This window comes from Dermacentor albipictus, chromosome 5 (assembly GCF_038994185.2).
Source record: "Dermacentor albipictus isolate Rhodes 1998 colony chromosome 5, USDA_Dalb.pri_finalv2, whole genome shotgun sequence".
NCBI classification, from domain to species: Eukaryota; Metazoa; Arthropoda; class Arachnida; order Ixodida; family Ixodidae; genus Dermacentor; species Dermacentor albipictus.
Genome location: NC_091825.1, coordinates 9968463 through 9986023, shown reverse-complemented (window position 1 = coordinate 9986023; position 17561 = coordinate 9968463). Strand labels below are relative to the sequence as shown.

The 17561-nt window shown below is 48.0% G+C and overlaps 1 protein-coding gene across 1 annotated transcript in view; it reads left to right on the top strand.

Moving 5' to 3' along the window:
• Nucleotides 1-17561, top strand: part of Galphai (G protein alpha i subunit) — a 185697-nt gene that overhangs the window by 52793 nt on the left and 115343 nt on the right. The gene's annotated exons all lie outside the window — the stretch shown is intronic.

The window sequence follows — 17561 nt, the reverse complement described above, 5'->3', positions numbered from 1 at the left end:
GGCGCTCTGATGGTGAAACACGATATGGCTTTTGTCTAATCGGATTTGCCGAACCCGTGTTGATTGTATGGCGCGTTCGAGACGCAGGGATCGCAGGTATATTGTCCTTCTGCGCAAAGTCGAATACCAAAACGTGCTTCGAAAGCACACCCACTAACGTTCGGCGTTCACTCGTGCTGAGCGATTTATTTACCATCGACAAAAGGACCGTTTCCGAACTGTGGCCATCAGGTTCTTCCGGCACATCTGTAAATTCAGCCACTGATAAGGACGCGTGTTCCCTGGCGAAGGCTAATTTCATGCCATCTGATAGTATAACGGGCTCCTTAGAACAGTTTACGGTCCATAAGCCAGTGCGTCCACCTTTGATCGACACCACACAATGTGGCACCAACACATTCTTCTTCATATAGTTAAAGTGCATCGGTTCTACGGTAGCTTCGAAGCAGTCGGATTCGGCGCCGCAACAGACAACGGGAACGCAAATGGTAGATGATGCAGGTATGACCGTATCACTGTAACACAGTGTAGTTTCGCGATCTACAGGGTTCTCCAGGAGTCCTGGTGGAATCCTACCACTTAAGAATACTTTTCCTGTGCGGCAGTCGACAGTAGCACCACACTCCCGCAAGAAGTCCATGCCGAGAATAACATCATGAGTCGACTGAGGAATAATTACAAACTCTGTCGTAATAACATGGCCTCCCAAAAATACGTCAGCACTACACACACCAATAGGTCGCAACGGCTCACCACTCACTCCACAGAACTTTGAATCTTAGTCCCATTTAAACAAAACCTTTCGCCCTAACACGTGTTTAAAAGAGACACTCATGACCGAAATTGTTGCGCGTGTGTCCATCAGAGCCATCACAGGGACATTATCTACAAGCACGCGCACTTTGTTTTTCAGCATCAACACAGGAGGTATTTCTGTCAGTAGCACGTCTCCAGCGACCTTACCTCCATCGGCCGCGCTAGCTAGTTTTCCGGTGACGAAGGGGACGGGGTGCGATGCCGCGGTGAGGGAGAACGGGGAGCACGACGTTGCGGTGGGGGTGTCAAACTCCTGTCAGATGCCGGGGAGCGATTCCGGGAGCTGCTGAGCCAATACTCGTCGCCAGATGATACGTGTGCTGGCCACGGGGCACCGTGTGAACGTTCGGAGGGCCGAGAAAACTCTGAGGGCTGGCCATACCACGTGGTCATACGCTGGTTGCAAAACCGCGATATATGACCCGGGACACCACAGGAATAACACACCGGGAGAGGTCGAAACCTTGGTTGTTCGTCGATGAAGCGGATATTATCATTTTCCCGCGTGTAGGGGGTTGGTTCGTGGCGTGTGTCACGACGATACATCGGGCGTCGAGTAGGCGTGCGTTGAGCGCGTTGGCCATAGCGCGGAGTCGGAGGGCGTGTTGTCATCCTCGACTGTGGGGCTGCGCTGTACTCTACGGCCGCTGCGATAACCATCGGTTGCCAAGGGGCCGAATGTGGCGTCGTCATAGCCTCACGTGACGTGTACACGCCATGGTGGTCAGCAGTTCAATGCAACTCCTTGCGGCGGGAAAGTTCCTCGCGGACGATCTGTCGGATGGTGGAAGGAAGGTCGAGGCAAGGACTCGTGTCCACACTGGCAACCGTCGTAACGTTTGCCAATCGACCAAACTTTGGCGCAATCCGACGCATCTTGAGCGTTTCAAAGGTTCTGCAGTGCCGAATGACGTCAGACACAGAACTGAGGCTCTCCTTTCCAATTAGAAAATTGTACACATCCTCAGCCACTCCCTTCAGCAAATGTCTGACTTTATCTTCTTCCGACATGCGAGCACTGACCACCTTGCACAACTTTAATACTTCTTCGATATATGTTGTGCATGTCTCACCTGGTAGCTGTGCCCGTTGAGACAGTGTTTGCTCCGCACGCTTCTTTTTGGCAACTGAGTCCCCAAAACACACCTTTAGCTTGTCAACAAAATGTTCCCACGTCGTAAGCGCGTCCTCGTGGTTCTCATACCACACGAGGGCGGTATCGGTCAGGGAGAACACCACATTGGTGAGCTGAGCGGTTGCATCCCACCCGTTGGATTTGCTCACTCGTTTGTAGTGGACGAGCCACTCGTCGGCATCTTCCCCCGCTTTGCCTCCGAAGATGGGTGGAACTCGGTAGTATGGCAGTGGACTGCTAGGCGCTGCCCTCGGAGTGGCTCCTTCTTCCGGCATGTCGAAGATGGTCACGGCTGATGGCGGGAGGCCGGCAAGTCGACGGCTTCGACGAAGCTGCGGCAGTGATGGTTCCGTTGTTGTGAGCGATACCCAGCACCTCCACCACTTTGTTGCGTGCGAAGGAGACTGTTTGTAACCCTTACGGATGAAGGGGACCGTTTACTTTAAGTCGCGAAGGTGAGCGCAAGAGCGGTCGGCTGGTTTATCAACTGAGCGTCGTCCTCTTCTTCCTTCCCCCACTCGGGACCGCAAGCACGTTCACTGGTCTTCGTTTTCTTCATGCGTAACAGTATGTTGAAAAGTGGTGCTTTGAAAGCACACTTCACAGAATCCAACGGCAAGGCAGAAGTTCTTGCCATCTGTAGGAGTGCTTGTCACCTGAAGCTGCTGCTGTAGGAATGCAGTCTCCTTAACGACGCAGTGACCTTGAAGGGGAAATGTTGATCCACATCATTAAAATTGCAAAGGTTCACGCATCACTTACTCAACAATTGTGTATAAAGCAGAATGTACTTTTTGCCATGTGTGATATTGCATGTTCAAACATATTTTTTACCAGCTGTTTCTTCTGTGAGCATTGTTGCAAAGCATTACATAGAGAGTTTACGGGCACAAGCATTCATTTTGTACAGGTTTCACTATCACCTTAATCTGCTGACCATGCTCCTGAACCTGTTGACTGACCATTCTGCTATACAAATTTTGATCTATACTATGATTTCCCTCATCATTCTAAAAGGCATGACATGTTTTGGGCATAATAGAAAGGCAGAAGGATATTGCACTGTGAATGTGGTCATAATTAATGCAGAAGTACTTTGTGTTGTAGGGTAAGTATGTTTACTTGAAATTTATTTTGGTTCCTTTCTATCTGCAGCATCTTCCGGGAGCTGTTTATCGCCGTTTTCTTCTTCGGAAGAAAAGCAGGCATTCATGCTTGATTTGGAAGAAGCTAGTCATGTTAGTAAATCTGGCCACTAGTGTTACCAGACACCAATTGTGGTGACATTTTTGGATTAAAAAATGCTTGTTTCCCGCGCTTCTCTTGGAGAATGCCAGCATTAATGATTTATTTCATCAAATATTCTTCTGTTGACATGAGCACCAGAAATTCATCATTGCTTCCTGCTCATTTATTGTTACACAATGATTGACTATGGTTAATCAAAGGCTATACATTTACACATTTCATTTCTGCATCTTTGACGTAAATGCTACTGTCGCATGTGCACCCGTGCAGACACACAGGGTGATCATCCCGAAGAGCCAGTTGGGGTTGGCGCATGTGATTGTGGCTGTACGCTTAGACCTTTGGGCGACAGAGTTTCAATACCACCATCGTGCATGCAATGACGTGCCCACTTTTCGGCAAGACAGCATGCAGTGGCATATAGCAGCCACGGTCTGGAAGGGTTCGCAGAGAAAGGGAAGTGGAAGGGGAGTGCAAGGGTTCGCAGAGAAAGCCTAACTTTGAAATTTTTGTGAGTGTTAACTAGTGTAACAATAGTTAACTTGCAGCTGGTTGCTAGTTGACATGTTATCGTGTTTTTGTAGAGAAAACCATGTAAAAATGTTTGGCTGAGTTGAAGCCTAAAAGAGCACTCTGGTAGTTTCTGCTGCTATTATTTCCTGAATTGAGAAGAACTAGCTGCACGCATGTTGACCTCTCGTGCCTGCTATCACCATAGGTCAACAATTTGTGCGCACTCACTCGCATGTCTTGCAATGCACTTGCTCATAAGTCGTGTTCACTCACACTACCGCTCACTCACCTTCACATCTTCTGCACTCTTTGGGCTGACCTGTGGCTATCATAAGATCAGTGATGACTGTGACACAGGCACCGTGGAAACTGTGCACTGATGCAACAAATACTGTCTCCTAGGACGCCACTTGGTGAACTGCTGTACTATTGGCAAACAGCTGTGACACCCTTGGTTCAAGGGACACTAAAGGGAAAAATGATCTGAGCTGTCTTTAACCTTCCACGATACGAAAACAGCCACTGTTACTGCGAGACGACATTTGGTAAGCCATAAAAGACGCAAAAGTGAAAAGTAACTGGGGACACCATCTTGAACTTCCTGCACCAGCCAACCATGATGTCATTGTTTTTGACGCTGTGTGTGTCCTTGCACCTTGCGAAATTTCTATCAGTAAAAATGACTGGCATTGTATTCTAAAACAGCCAAAGATGAAACCTAGAATGTTTCAAAAGCTTTAGCAGAACCACAACGGCTGAAACATGGGAATATACTTTGTCATCCGTGACGTCACACTGACATGCTGGCATGACGTTAGCATGAAATCGAAAAATAAAACCTTGCCTAAAATTTTGTCTGCCAATAATAAACCTGTTACCACGAAGTCAATGTAACTAAAGTTCATCAAGGATACTCATAACAATCTGAACTGATTCGTTATTTATCATTAGTGTTCCTGGTTAGAAGAGGCAGGTGTGCAAAATATGGAACAAGAGAATGACACATGCTCCCTGCCTTGTGACAGACTGCTGTTGCAGTGTTGTCAAAGGGTCTATCATAAGTTCAGGAACCAGTTTTCATTGACAAGTGTGCGCCTGCAGGGGCTTATCCTGGAAATGCCCATATATTTAAAGTTTATGCTAGTGAGAGAGAAACACGGGATGTTTATACACAAATTAAGAACTCGTATTGATTCTGTGCTGGCCCCTTTCCTTAAGAAAGAAAGGAAGGCAGATACCTAAGCAAGGTTGATTGTGATTCATACTGCTCCGTTGATAATCATCTCCTCGAGATCCTTCACCAGGTGGACTTGGCTTTCGGTTGTGAGTGTTACAGGTGCACTCACTAATTGCGTAATCGCAACAGCACCCATTTTCAGTACTGTCAAAAATCATCCAAGCTTTTGCTGAACTTCTCCTCAAAGCATCCTTGAGTTTAATAAACAGAATGGCCATGCTGTGCCTCAATTCCTCAGTAGGACAGTGTCAGCTTAAGTAGGTAGTTAATGAGTTTATTAGTAGAAGCAGGGGTGGTACTCTCAGAACAGTCACTTTCAGGGATAGAACCGCTTTTGTGACATTTCACATGACTTGGCACTGCATGTGTACATAAACAGTACCGTTGGGTTGCTATATAAATTTGAAATAGAAACACAAGGTCTACGTTCACATCAAATTTTGGTTCCTTCAGCTAATAATTGTATTAAATATGAGTAAGCAATAATGTAATATCTATTAAGGACAAAGATTTCATATGATATCGTTCAAAGAAATATTTGCTTGTGCAGTTACTATGTGGAAATCATTGTTTTAAGTCAAACCATGTTTGAGACAACCCTTGCAGACTCTTATCCCTACATTTTTGTGGCAGCACAGCAACTGTTTCCTTCTAAGTAATGTAAGAAATGTTGCAAAGGATACACACTGACTTTTTCAGAATTTTTTATTTGTCAATCCTTGGATGAGCACATTTAAGTACACAATCACAAATACCAGGGTGTCTAGCACGAACGGGCCGATATGGCCCATGTGCTTTGGGAATGCCAACGCCACGTGGAACAAGGACAAAGAGGAAGAGGGAATACAACAGCGGAACCCTCTGAAGCGGGGCGCCTCGCTGAGAGATGGCAAGCCGCCCTCCTCAGCGAGGCACCCGAAGACCAGGAGTGGGCCGTCCAGCGGGCCAGGGCCGTTGCCGAGGATCTCGAAAGATCTTCCTCGGGCGATGGATCCCTGGCAGCCTAGCCCCGGGCACCAACATCAACAACCGTTGGACAAATAAAGTTTATTCCTATCCTATCCTACCAATTGGGAAATTCAGGAATTCTCAAGAATGTTGAATAGTTTGGAAATACTCGGGGAAATATGTGCTTCTATCAGGGAAAATGAGCAGCAATTTCGTTGAAAGGGAACGAAAGTCGCGGTAGTGCTGGCTCGAGTGAGAGAAAAATCGTAATGAATCCTCTTTGACAGCGTGTTGTCTGCTGGAGGAGTTGCCAGTGTACCGTAAACGACAAACTTTCTGGACGCCTGATATTCGGACGGCTTCGCGGTGGTGCCACGTCCCCCGTAGTCAATGTATAAGAAGGTCAGGAGTTTCGGACGCGAGAACCCTTCGCCGTCCGAGTTTTTGGACTTTTTGCCGTGACCGCCAGTCTGAAACAGCATTAATCAAAGCCACCACTATCGCCACCATTTTGATTACCTTGCCGCCTCGAACCGGCACTCTTGCCCGCAGACCTGCTGGCAGCTGTACCCACCACTGCGGCAACGCTAGGCCTAGCTGCTTTGACATTCGCTATTTAGCTTCTTGCCTTTCTGTGCCGTGTTTTTCATTGAAAGAATTCGCTACTATCAGCAATGGCACTCACTCCGCCTTTGTGGTCCTCGCAATTTGTTTTGAAACTTGGAAAGCATAGTGCATCAGCCTTGCGAAGTCAGCTCCGCATCAATACAGCTATGTTATGTGGTGAAGCATAACAAGCATGGTAAGGGGGCAATTGTCATGGGACATAGTATGTATTCCTAAATGTATTCCTTAAAGGAGGCCCCTCGCCAGGTCTGGCCATTTTGAGCTGACAAGCGCAGAGCATACAATGCATGCTAGCAATCGTGTTTGCAAAGAATTAGGTCGACATGTGTTGCAGAAAGGTCTGAAATTTCAACCCGAATGCCGTTTTCCCTTTTTCTTGCGGCGACCGCGCTCCAAGCCAGACGGTGACGTATTGGGGTCCCTGCGCCTCCCTAATTGTGTCCGCAGTGTAGCATTGCTCGCGGTGACACATGACTTCAAGAATCATTCAAGGCAAATCTGTTGCTTGTTTGATCTGTTGCTTGAACTGACGAATTTAAGTTTAGAGAAATAATAAAACACACAAACGGAATGTCTGCGTGTTCTTTGTTTTCCTGTGCACCGAAGCAAGAGAGATGTACTTCCACATCGTGTGCTTGTTCCTATGGTCGTGCAGTCACTTGTGCAGGTACCGAAACTATTCCATTTTCTACCCTGTTCCAGCGCGTGATCATGCCCTGCGATTCGCTTGTTCTGCCTCAGTATTCGTGCAGCACTGAATTATACCGCTGATCATGTGTCCTTGTGCACAGCACACAAAATTGTGTGCTGCACGAAACCAGACAATCGCAACAGCTCATGCGCAGCACCTTTGCTTACCTTTGAACCGGAACTACCTCTGGTTAACCTCCCTGCCTTTCTCTACATTATTTTCTCTCTCTCTCTGCACCCAAAAAAAAAAAATTTTTTTTCCGTTTTACTTGTCGAGATTGCTCAGTGGCTATGGTGTTGGGCTGCTGAGCACGAGGTCGCGGGATCGAATCCCGGCCGCGGCGGCCGCATTTCGATGGGGGCGAAATGCGATAACGCCCGTGTACTTAGATTTAGGTGCACGTTAAAGAATCCCAGGTAGTCCAAATTTCCGGAGTCCTCCACTACGGCGTGCCTCATAATCGGAAAGTGGTTTTGGCACGTTAAAACCCATAATTTTTTAAAATTTTTGTGGCAGAGCACACTCTAGAGGACACACAACCGCCAGTGTATAACCAGAATTTGCTATGGGGCCTGGTGAGGGGCCCTCTAAAGTCATCATCATTATCAGCCTGGTTACGCCCACTGCAGGGCAAAGGCCTCTCCCGTATTTCTCCAACTACCCCTGTCATGTACTAATTGTGGCCATGTTGTCCCTGCAAACTTCTTAATCTCATCTGCCCACCTAACTTTCTGCCGCCCCGTGCTATGATTCCCTTCCCTTGGAATGTATGTATTCCTTATGAATGTATTCCATATGTATTACGTGCACCCGCCATCTGTCGCAGTATGAGCATCGATATGCCTAATAGTGTACTGGAAGGCCTTCCAAGCTTTGTTGGATGTGCCTGCGGCGATTTGAGCCCTTAAAGGGCCCCTCACCAGGTCTGGCCATGTTGAGCTTACAAGCGCCATGCATACTAGGCTCACTAATGATCATGTATGATCGTGTCTGTTAAGTATGACATCACTACGTCCCGCAGAAAGCTGAAATTTCAAACCGAATGCCCTCTGCCCTTTGAACGACAAAGCTGAGCTAGTTGATAAGGATTCATTATGCAAAAAAGAAGTGAGGCATGCAGACAGGACACAAGAGTAGAGAAGTGCACAACACGAACGCTGACTATCAACTGAAGGGAACACTGAGGCGAAAAAAGACACAAAACTCTTCTGCGCATGCTCAGGAATGGTAACGCCACGTGTCAGTCGGGTACACGTGCCGGTCTACGCGAGAGATAACTGTTGAGGCACTTAATCTCTTCCTTACGTAAAGTAATCGAAGGCTGACTCAAGCACGCACTTCCACCATTATAGATATGCCATGCCTCTACCATAAGACGCGTATCCTCATTCTTGTGCCTGTACAATATCGCGCATTCATCTAACTCTGGCGTGCAGTTACAATCTCGGTAATGTAGTGAGATTAGAAGGCAATTTACCGTTTAACGACCCTTTATGTTCCATTAGCCTCTGATTGATAGTACACCGTCTCGTTTGCCCTATGTAGAACTGGCCACAGCTAAGGGAAATGTTATAAACCACACCCATACGACAGTCAGTAAAACTGTTGTTCTTATTGTGCTTCACTGGACAAAATTCTGTTTCTTTTTTGCCTTTCACCTGCTCCTTTTTCCTCTGCACGACAACGCATATCTTACCTAGCTTATTGGGAGCAGTGAAAGCAACATTAACATCATATCTACTTGCAATTCTTTCAGCCTGCACGACACTGAATGAATATACGGAATAGCCACTACTCTTTTTTGCTATTACTGCTTTCTGTAATCACGTCCGTCCCTCTTGAAACCGACTTCTTTAGGCGCTCAGCCACAGTGGCCACTGCTACACTAGTATAACCTGCTTTTGATAGGCGCCGGACCTGCGCATTAAAACTGGCGCTCATTTTGTGCATGCAGGATCTGGTGAGGGAAGACTTAAGGCACGACAGGGCAATTCCGTTTTTTACTAATTTAGAATGCTTGGATTGAAAGTTTAGCAATGGCTTCGAAGATCTTGGGGAGTACTGCCAACAAACATGATTTTGTTCGAAGATCAAGGAAATGTCAAGAAACTGAATTACGCATTGCTGAGGAAATTCCTTGGTAAACTTTAATCCTCCCCCATAAAGTTTATCTCGCTACACAAAGAATCTTTCGCTACATTGCCGAGATTGTGACTGCACGCCAGAGTTAGATGAATGTGCGATATTGTACAGGCACAATAATGAGGATACGCGTCTTATGGTAGAGGCATGGCATATCTATAATGGTGGAAGTGCGTGCGTGAGTCAGCCTTCGATTACTTTACATAAGGAAGAGATTAAGTGCCTCAACAGTTCTCTCACGACTGACACGTGGTGTTACCATTCCTGAGCATGCACAGATGAGTTTTGTCTTTCTTTTTTTGCCTCACTGCTCCCTTCACTTGATAGTTGGCGTTCGTGTTGTGCACTTCTCTACTCTTGTGTCCTGTCTGCATGCCTCACTTCTTCTCTGCCCTTCTCCTCGCGGGCACCGTGCTCCCATTCGAAAAGCGTACAAAATCGCACAAGTACACCTACGTACACACATGAGCAAAAGCATACAGACCACAGGGTCTCCGAACAAACTAAATTTCTTCGCAATTAGCATGCATACACTGAAATTGACGAGTATACTGGAAAGTTCCCAATACTAAGTTCAGTCTGCAGTCCTCCGTTTCAAGTTGCATTCACAGGCTGAAGAATAAATCTGCTTTATCGCGCAAATCCCTGCACGACGTTCGTATACTTTTGCTCACGGGTGCACGCCGCACTGCTGTGACGTCGCTCTTAGTGACATGTGACTTTGAGGATTATTCAAGGCAACATATGTTATTTGTGTAATCTGTTGCTTCAGTAGACGAAAAGAAATAATAAAAACACAAACCGAATGTCTGTGGGTTCTTGAATTACTTCGCACTGCTGCAAGAGAGATGTACTTTCGTTTTGTCTGCATGTTCCCACATCGTGCATGCAGACAATGAAAGTATGTCATTTTCTACAATGTTCGAGCATGCGATCATGCTCTATGATCTGCTTGTGTCTTCCTCAGTATATGCGTATTACTGGCTTTGCTAATCAGGTCACAGCATGCAAAATCGTGTGCTGCACAAAACGAGACAAATGCAACAGCTCGCACGCAACGCATTCAGAAGTGCACCACACACCAAAAAAAGCAAGGAAAAAATATGAAGGTGGGCCCGTGACGTATGCATCACGCGATCCTCGAGCTCCGGTATGGGAGAACGCAGGGAAAGAGTGGAAAGAGTCTCTCTTGGCAGTGGCCCTTGCCTCCTGAAATTATGGGTTTGCTGCACTGAAATATTTCTATCTCGGCTTTTAATGGACCAATTTGAAAAATTCTTGCAGCAGAACGCTCCCTAGAGGGCACGTAACAACATCCAAAGTATAACCGAAATTTGCTGTGTGGCCTGGTGAGGGACCCTTTAAGGGCAGTAAAAGACATGCGTTAATTTTTTTGAACTGCCTGATTTTTCGGACGTTTTTGCGGCCCCTGGGAGTCTGAAAAATCAGACGTTTACTGTACAACTAACCAAGAGGATGCTTCAAATGGTCCTTGAGGCGAATGCGTGGCGGAAGGAGGACGGGAACAGAAACGACCTATGCATTGAAGAATGAACGGGAAAGGAAGCGTGCCATGGCGTCTTTGAAGGAGCTTGAGCTCAACAAACAGTGTTGGCTTACGCCGAGATGCCCCGTCCTTCTGTTTTCTTTTTAAATGAAATAAACACTTGTCCTTACTATTTGAACTGTATAAGGTTTTTTATTTTTTCACGTGCTTACTAGAGAGTGGCAGCATCGGGTGATACGATGTCAACCCTGTAGTGTTATCGGTTCTCTGATCTGACTCAGCACTCATGTGCGCAGGCTGTGACGTCATGGAGCAAAAGGGATAAAAAGCGGCTGTCTTATAAACACAGGGCTTTTTGGGTTCGTGGCTACGTCGGAGTGGCGTCAGTCTTTTGCTTGCATCACCGCTCCGGCAGCGGACACGACATGGTGTTAGAAGTGGGATCGACTCCCCCATCCTAGTTGCCTTTGCGGCGCTCACCCGGCGTTCGATCTGCGCGATGACGGCTCCGCCAGCGGCAGCCCCGCCACCGGCAGCCATTCCGCCACCGACACCCTTCAACTTCGACTGGACTTCCGAATGGCCAGAATGGATTGTCATTCGACGACTACCGCTACGCGTCGGGGCTCAACGACAGCACGGAAGAGGCCCAGGTGCGAACGCTTTTGTACGCCATGGGCAGGCAGGCAAGAAAAATTTGTCAGACATTCGGCCTTACCGAAAAGGAGTCTCGAAGCTACGAGACAGTGAAGAAAAAGTTTGACACCCATTTTGTGGCCACGAAGAATATAGTCTATGAAAGCGCAAATTTCCATCGACGAAAGCAAGAACCCGGGGAAAGTGCGGACAACTTTGTGACAGCCCTGCATGAGCTTGTATACCGCTGTGAATTTGCAGAATTCCGGGATCGAATAATCCACGACAGATTTGTGGTGGGCCTCGAGGACGCGCAGCTGTCGGAAGCGCTCCAGATGGATGCCACCCTTACACTAGCGACTGCTCTGGCGAGGGCCAGGCTCAAGGAAACAGTTCACCGACAGCAACTGGAACTCCGGGCCGTCAGCAACGAGGCTAATACAGACGAACTTGACGTAGTCCGACGAACAACGAGGAAGCCGTCCAACAACTGGGAGCCTGGCGCCACAGCACAGCGGCAAACACAGGCGTGCCAGTTCTGCGGACGGTCGAGCCACCCGAGAGCCCGGTGCCCTGCACGGTCAGCACGGTGTGACCACTGTGGTATCAAGGGACATTTCGCCGTGGCGTGTCGCAAGAGAACAGAAAACAACCAGGTGGGCATGTCTATGCTAGAAGGCGATGGACAAAACTTTTTTGTTGGGACACTGAACAGCTCAAATGCCAGATACGCGGAAGTGTCTATCAATGGTGTACGCATAAGTGCAAGAATTGATTCAGGAGCCAAAGTCACTGTTGTTCCGCCCGATTTCCCCAGTGTACCGCCTCGTATAGACAGGTCACAAGTGGTGTTGAGAAGCGCTGCGAATCAGCGCCTTGAAGTGAATGGTTGTTTTTCAGCAGATATTGTTTGGAAAGGCAAAACAATGCGACAAACACTGTATGTTGTAGAGTCGCTGCAGTGTGTCCTATTAGGGCTCCCAGCCATTGAAGCACTTGGTGTAGTCAAATTTCTTGATGTGGTTGATGATAAACAGTTTGAGCACGTGTATCCGCAGCTATTCTCTGGACTGGGCATGATGTCAGGCGAATGCACCATTCGCGTGAAAGAGGGCACCGTCCCCTTTGCAATTTTCGTGCCGCGGCGGGTACCCATCCCGTTAAAGAACCCCATCAAACTAGAGTTGGCGAAAATGGTCAAAAGCAATGTCATTCGTAAGGTAGATGGCCCAACTACATGGTGTGCAGGAATGGTTCCAGTAGTCAAACCAAGTGGGGAAGTTCGAATCTGTGTGGACCTAACCCAGCTGAACAAGAGCGTCCTACATGAGCGGTTTGTCTTGCCGACCGTAGACGACGCACTAGGGCAATTGGCAGGAGCCACATACTTTTCGAAATTAGATGCCAATTGAGGATTTCACCAGGGTAAATTGGCGAAAGTCGAGAACTAACAACATTTATCACCCCCTTTGGTAGGTACTGCTTCCAGCGACTGCCGTTCAGTATCACCTCGGCCCTGGAATACTTTCAAAAGCGAATGGCGGAAATCTTAGATGGCCTTCAAGGAGTAGTGAACCTGAGGGATGACGTTCTGGTTTACGGAGCTACTAATCGTGAACATGATAAACGGCTGCACGCAGTGCTCAAAAGGTTGGTTGCAGCGGGGGTAACATTCAATCGGGCAAAATGTTCTTTTTGTGTCAGAAGAGTAGCGTTTTTAGGCTACGTGGTCGATGCGGCGGGAATCGCGCCGGATCCCAAGAAAGTTCGAGCCATAAACGAAATGGCTACGCCATCAAATATTGCTGATGTCCGCAGGTTTTTGGGCATGATAAACTATCTGGCAAGGTTTGTGAACAACCTTGCCGACATGTCGGCACCGCTCTGTAGTCTTCTCTTGAAAGGCCGTGAGTGGCACTGGGGCCTACCTCAGCATCCTTCGAGACTCTGAAAGAATTGATCACCTCAGCGCAATGCGTCGCAAAATTCGACCCTAAGCTGCGCACTATTGTGTCCGCCGATGCGTCGTCATTCGGTCTCGGCTGTGTGCTCATGCAAGTGCAATCAGATGGGGAAAGGCGGCCGGTTGAGTACCACTCTCGTTCATTAACGCCAACAGAACAACGGTACGCGCAGATAGAAAAGGAAGCACTTGCGTTGACGTGGGCGGCAGAAAGGCTGGAAGGGTTTTTGATAGGGCTGGAATTTCAATTTGAGACAGATCACAAACCGCTCGTATCGCTACTCGGTCAGTCACCCCTTGATGTGCTTCCCCCTAGAATACAAAGATTCTGATTGAGGCTCATGCGATATCGCTTTTCAGTCTCCTATGTCCCAGGAAAACAGACTGGCACCGCCAACGCCCTTTCTTGGGCACCTTGCGCGGAAGCAGATGTAGAGACAGGGGAGCTGGATTGCAGTGAAGTAACTAGCCATGCACAAGGCTGCATTAGCGAACTGAATATTTCAGCCCATTGGAACAAAATAAAGTTCGCGCAAGAAAAAGACTCAACCTGCCAACAACTTCGGTTGTATTGTAAGCAGGGCTGGCCACGTCTCGCTAAAGTAAGCAGTTGGCTAAGCCCTTACTGGTCGGAGAGAGCACACCTTACAATATGTGATAGTGTGCTTCTGCATGGGTCTCGTCTTGTGGTGCCTCAGAACCTAAGAAGTGAAATACTTCGTTCATTGCATGTTGGTCACCAGGGCATTGTGAAATGTCGCGCAAGGGCCCGCGAATCTGTGTGGTGACCTGGTCTCAGCGCTGAGTTAGGAGCTCTGGTAAACAGTTGTCGAGAGTGCGCGAGACTGCGCGTTCAGAAAGCCGAGCCCATGATGCTATCAGAGTCCCCCAGCTTGCCTTGGCTGTAGGTAGGAGCTGACCTCTTCCATTTGCATGGTAGATCGTATCTCGTGGTCGTAGACTATTTTTCGCGCTATCCAGAGCTTGCCCTTTTATCTTCCACGAGCTCGGCGGCGGTTATTGAGCAAATCAAGAGTATGTTTGCTAGGCACGGGATTCCAGAACTTATCATAACAGACAACGGTCCTCAATTCGCTTCCGCAGAATTTGCATTGTTTGCGACTAGTTATGGCTTCCATCACGTCACGTCTAGCCCCAGGTACCCGCAGTCAAATGGAGCTGCCGAACGTACTGTGCAGACGGTAAAACGGATGTTGGAAAAAGCGGTTGACCCGTACCTGGCCCTCCTAGCTTATAGGGACTCCCCAGGTCCTTTGGGTACAAGCCCAGCCCAGCTATTGATGGGTCGACGGTTGCGCTCTACGCTTCCCGTGCACCCGAAAAAGCTAGTACCATCAATGACGAGTTGTCTCAGGAGCCTCCGATACAAAAACAAGAAAGCGCGGATGAAGCAAAAATTTGACTACGACCGCCGCCATGCGGTAACGCAGCTACCGCTGCTCGCCCCGGGAAACCAGGTATGGATAAAGGACAGCAAAATTCCAGCAAAAGTGTTGAGTTGGGCCATGCGGCCTCGGTCTTATCGGGTGCGGACAGACGGCGGGGTTGAACTAAAGTGAAACAGACGCGCGTAGGTCCGGTACAGCGAGCGAACCGGCGTGCATGACCCATCCTATGACTTTCCTGCGACTACGGACGCTGCAGGCCAATCCAAGGAGAACAAGGCTTCAGCAGAGCCTTCTGTGCTTAATTCAACGCCGGCTGCTGCCTCATATGACGACGGGAGACCCGGTGGTTATATGACACGCTACGGTCGAGAAATAAGGCCACCACAGCGATATGGCTACACTTGAGTGCTGTATACTCATCCTATTTGTATGTTTCATACTGTTTGGTTGTTTTGTGGTTCATTTGTTTTCTATGTGTTGTGTAAAAAAAAGGAGATGTAGTGTTATCGGTTCTCTGATCTGACTCAGCACTCATGTGCGCAGGCTGTGACGTCATGGAGCAAAAGGGATAAAAAGCGGCTGTCTAATAAACACGGGGCTTTTTGAGTTCGTGGCTACATCGGAGTGGCGTCAGTCTTTTGCTTGCATCACCGCTCTGGCAGCGGACACGACGAACGCATCTTGAGATAAGAGGAAGGTCTGTATCACTCGGGGAATTTTGCAAAGGCAGTTAGGGAAAACCTGGAAAACTCTGGGAATTTGGCAATGTCAACTTGGTAGACACCCTGAAAAACATTTTGAAATGGGCATAAATATCAATTGTGCTTTTTATTGCAGCCAAAAAATTTTTCTCTAAGGTTAGGGGAAGTGTTAATGCATTCATGGGGCATTCTCCTGTAACATAAGCCATGGCAAGCCAGTTGTGACCAGTTTAATATGCATGTAGCAAATTGTGAAAGACAAGGCGGAGAATGCTTAGTTCGCTGTAAAAAAAAAGAAAAAAATGTGTCATGCTGCACAGCCACATCATAAGTGCCTTATGTGCCAGCTAGCTAGCTGAAGGAAGATTGAAGTCCAAGTCCTTTGTGTGTAGGCAGTTGCATAATGGTGACTTCCCTTAAGTTAGCTTCCCAGCAGTACAGTATTGTTATGCGGCGAAGCATTCACAAATTGTTGTGAAGAAAAGCGGGAAACGACCACTGACGTGGGTCGTGCCGGTATGCACACTAGTAAATGTGCGTGCGGGCCATCCCGGTCACATTGTGAAGCACTGGCAGACACTAAAAGCTGTTTGTGGGGATAGTCTGGCGCAGCAGAAAGATCTTTTTAATTTGTCATTTCGTGGTCGTCCTCCCCTCCCCGAATTTCGAGGTCCACAGCATGAATGGACAGGATGACTCTCGTGAGAAAGCTTCTGCATACAGTCCGGTTAAATGAATGAAAATGAGGGTTTTTTTTTCTATCTGGGCACATTTATATATTTTGACTTATGGAAGCTGGAGCTTTTAAACATCCCTATGTTTTGCCCCAGTGTGTTACAAGCAAAACTGACATACTTTTTTTATATACCTGTTAGTAATGTAGAACTTGCTCGCAATGTCGACGCCCTTCGGAAAAAAATCACAGAAATGCGTGAAAGTTTGCGCATGATGAATCACCTGTATGAAGAAGCAAGGGGAAAATATGACGCTGTGAATGCAGAGAACAAAACACTCGCAAAGGAAAATGAAAAGCTGGCTAGAAGGGTAGCGGACCTCGAGCAGTATTCTCGTACAAACAATGTTGAGATCCGGGGTGTGCCATCCACACAGGGCGAGAATAGGGCGGTTTCGGAATTCAGCGCCACCTATTGAGGACGACAGTGACTATGAGATCGGCGCCATTAGCTGGGCGTAGTCGGCGTCTCCGCGCACTGACGAAGCGGACCGGCAAGCAAAACTATACTGAGCGCCTAAGTTTTCATCTGCCTGCCCGACGAATTTCCGTTGAATCCGGTTCTCCTCAGCATTCGGTAACATGCCTGTGCATTGCTACGTGTGCTTTGCAACCAGCGAGGAGTTCTGGACGACAATGGCTCGAAGGCAAGTATGCGTGTGTATACATTTCGTTTACTGTTTGTTGCGTCTCATGCGCGCGCCTTACGTCGCTTTTATCGTCTTACAGGTGTCGTTCTTCTGCTTTCCGAAGGATCCGCATCTGAAGAAGAAATGGATTGTAGCTATTAAGCGCGATGAAGGAAAGCTTTTTGTTGTGACGAAGCACACAAAGGTGTGCTCGAATCACTTCACCACCGACAGCTACTTGCCGAATGTGGTCGGCGATCGACGTTACCTCCGGGTTGACGCCGTGCCGAGCGTGTTTGCCTTTGGAAAACCCAAGCCACCAGCAAGAAAAAAACCGAAAGAACGACAACAGTGTGTCGCGAAAGTAAAACTGCTTTCCGCCGTCGGCCAGGCTAGCAGCTCTGGGTTTGCGTCACAACCACCGCTTTCTCCTAGTAGTGATGTCGCCGCGTCGTGGGATTCTTCAACAGCTGTTGAAACTATGGATGCCACAGAGTGTGCAACAAGTGTTTCAAAGCCGGCCAGTGCGACCCACGTCCGAGACCACGAAGTGTGTGATTGTGCATGTGCAGTTAGAGTGTTGGAGCTCGAGAAGCAGCTTTCTGTGCTCCAAATGCGCATACACC